The following is a 2,817-nucleotide window of genomic DNA, read 5'->3' as shown; positions in this document are numbered from 1 at the left end:
AAAAAAAAAAATATATATATATATATGAATGCCTATTTATACAGGGTGGACATGAAGTTCATATGCAGTTTAAAATAGTTTAACAGGGCTAAGCATGTGGCTCAAAGGACTAGGGCGCTGGCCCCATATGGTGGAGGTGGTGGGTTCAAACCCAGCCCCGGCCAAAAACTGCAAAAATAAATAAATAAATAAATAAATAAAATAGTTTAACACAGTAAATTGCAGAAGAACTTTATGTCCACCCTGTATATCTATCCATGGCGCAACAGAGATGGTTTCAAATCTTATTCACCCTCAGAGTCCAGTTTAATCACAGTCTTCCTAGTGGGTTTCCCTCTTTCCCATTCCTAATGCACTGCTCTATCATTCACAGCTCTGTTTGTTCATAGGCTGATTTTTATTTACTGGAAGCCTGCTCTCCTCAAGGGTCTAAAGAATTTGAAATATCATCTAGGTCCTTTTTTTTTTTTTTAACATCTGAGAAAGGTGAAGCTCAGAAAAGTGATTTGCCTCACGTTACCTGATAAATTGCTAATAGTGATAAAATCTAAATTTAGTTATTCAGAATCCTATCCAAAGCTTCTAACCTCTACACACATCCAGTGTTCCTCGCCATCCTCCAACAATGCAAACAAAAAGCAGACCCCCAAAGCTGTATGAAACGTTATTTGGCATGGCTGGTAGTGTTCACTCTCTTATTAAGTACACAAAGTATATTCTCCTCCAGATGAACTGAGCGCTGAACCCGGGGAAGCCTCAGAAGAGAAAGGGATGCTTAATTACATTATCCCGTCTATAAAGCTGTTGTGTCTGTCAGGCTCCCCACTGCCCAGAGTAAAACTTCACTCCTTGAGACCATCGAGGTCCTTCCTAGTTGGGACCCGATGTTAGCTCCCTCCATATTCCTGCTTTCCCTTCTCCATTCTTCCAGCCACTTCTCTAATACGCACGTAATGCTTCTAACCCTGTAAGTTCCTTTCATGCTTTTGGACACGTTGGTCCCACAACCACAACCTGACACATTCTCCCTACAGATCCTTTAGGAAATTCCCAGACGGCTGTCAGGACCCGCCTCAATCTTCACCACCCCAACCAGCTCCTATAAGCGTCTCGATCGCCCTCCAAACGGAACCCGTCCCAGGATAAGGACTTTACCTGCGGACACGCCCAGGAGCGTGGGAAGGACTGGCGGAGTAGATGTCCAGTACCAGATGCTCGGGACTGACTGAGGAGCGCCCAGCTCAGAGCGCGCTCAGCCTGGGGCCAGCCTCGGCCGCCTCCCCGCCAAGGCGGACTGGTGCCCACAATCTTGGGAGGTGCCGGGTGAGGAGGCCCCGGCCACTAACGATACATCTGAAGGCGCCAACCCATTCCCAGCCACTGACTGGAGAATCCCACTTCTTACCTCCTCACTCGGCAGCAGCGGCGACAACCTCGCCTTACGGCACTCGCAGCAACCGCTGCAAAAGGGCCGTCAAGCGCCGAGCCGCCGGTGCTGACTTGGCTGGGCCGGGAAGTGCCGGCGGTGGGGACTGGTGGTGGTGGATTCCTGCCGCGTCTTTACCGCCTCAAGTTTACTCAGCCCTGGCGATTTCCTCGCTTTGGGAATCTAGGCACTGATCTCTTGACTAGGGAACAGCTACAGAGTTCACTGGGGCAGTCTGAGATTTTAGGAAAACCTTTCAGAGTGAACGATGAACTAGAGGTACTACCTGGACTGTTTCCCACAGTGTATGAGTTCACCGATAAAATATAGAAGTTCCCTTAAATAAGAATTTCACCCAGACAACGAATAATTTGTTAGTGCGTGTACTGTGCAGAGAAGGATTCAGAGTAACTCCCTGAATTCTAGTTTGGGTACAATTAGGAGAGCTGGAGAATAGAATGGAAAATAGTTGAGTTTAATATATAGCTCATGAGTGTCAGGTACCTGCATGACATCCAAGATCCAGCGAATTGTTGTCCAGTTTAGAGCTGGAAATATACAGTTCTGGATCTGGTTCTTTAAAAAGTGGAATCCAAAGGATTATTGTGAAGGATCAGATAAGGATTAATTTTTTAAAACTATAAAGCCCTAAACAAATTACTGTAATTTTAAGTTCTACAGAAATTATTAACAGCCCATAATAGAAACTGAAAATACTTTGGGTTTGTTTTCCAAGCTTTTTTTTTTTAATTTTATCAGTACAGAAAAGAAAGGAATTACGGTCTTTCTCACTTCCTAGAGGTTATCATTCTTACCAACTTTTTGTTAACTCCTTTCAGAAACATCCCGTGCACATAAAAGCTTACTGTAGAAGTCCTCTTACCCAATGCTAGTACAGAGCTAGTACTTCATAGGTTAATCAAAAAAGTAGGTTACACCAAAAGGAAGTTACCAAATATTAATGAATCATTAACAGCTGCTAATATGATGTACTTAATATGCTAAAATACAGCATCAAATAACTAATTGAAATACATCAAATTTATTAAAATTCTTGACTTTATAATAAAAGTCATGATTTAAGGTTACCCAGTTGAAGACTGAATATTCTAAAACTTGATAAAGAGAAAAATATCATTTGTCCACCTTTCTTTTATGAACTGTATTTCAGTGTAACCAAATTGCTTAAGAATTTCAGTTTAGGCAGGGCATGGGGACTCACACCTATAATTCTGACACTTCCTGCTAAGTCAGGAGAACCCTTGACCTCAAGAATTCAACACCAGCCTGGGTAATAGCAAGACCCCAACTCTACAAAAAACAAAAAATTAGCCATGAATGGTGTTATGTGCCTGTAGTCCCAGCTACTTGGGAGGCTGAGGCAGGAGAAT

General features: G+C 43.2%; 1 protein-coding gene across 2 annotated transcripts in view; it reads right to left on the bottom strand.

Annotated features, from left to right (window-relative positions):
• The window catches only part of FKTN (fukutin), a 72,537-nt gene extending 71,331 nt beyond the window's left edge, over positions 1-1,206 (bottom strand). For both annotated transcript variants that reach the window (XM_023510610.1, XM_012802377.2), the window contains exon 1: positions 1,156-1,206. The gene's annotated coding sequence lies outside the window, so the exon portion shown is untranslated. The remainder of the gene's footprint in view (positions 1-1,155) is intronic.
• Positions 1,207-2,817: the final 1,611 nt, after the last annotated feature.

This window comes from Otolemur garnettii, unplaced genomic scaffold, assembly GCF_000181295.1.
Source record: "Otolemur garnettii isolate 467f Iridium unplaced genomic scaffold, OtoGar3 scaffold00014, whole genome shotgun sequence".
NCBI classification, from domain to species: domain Eukaryota; kingdom Metazoa; phylum Chordata; class Mammalia; order Primates; family Galagidae; genus Otolemur; species Otolemur garnettii.
The sequence above is the reverse complement of the archived record's forward strand: the minus strand, read 5'-3'. Positions and strand labels throughout refer to the sequence as shown.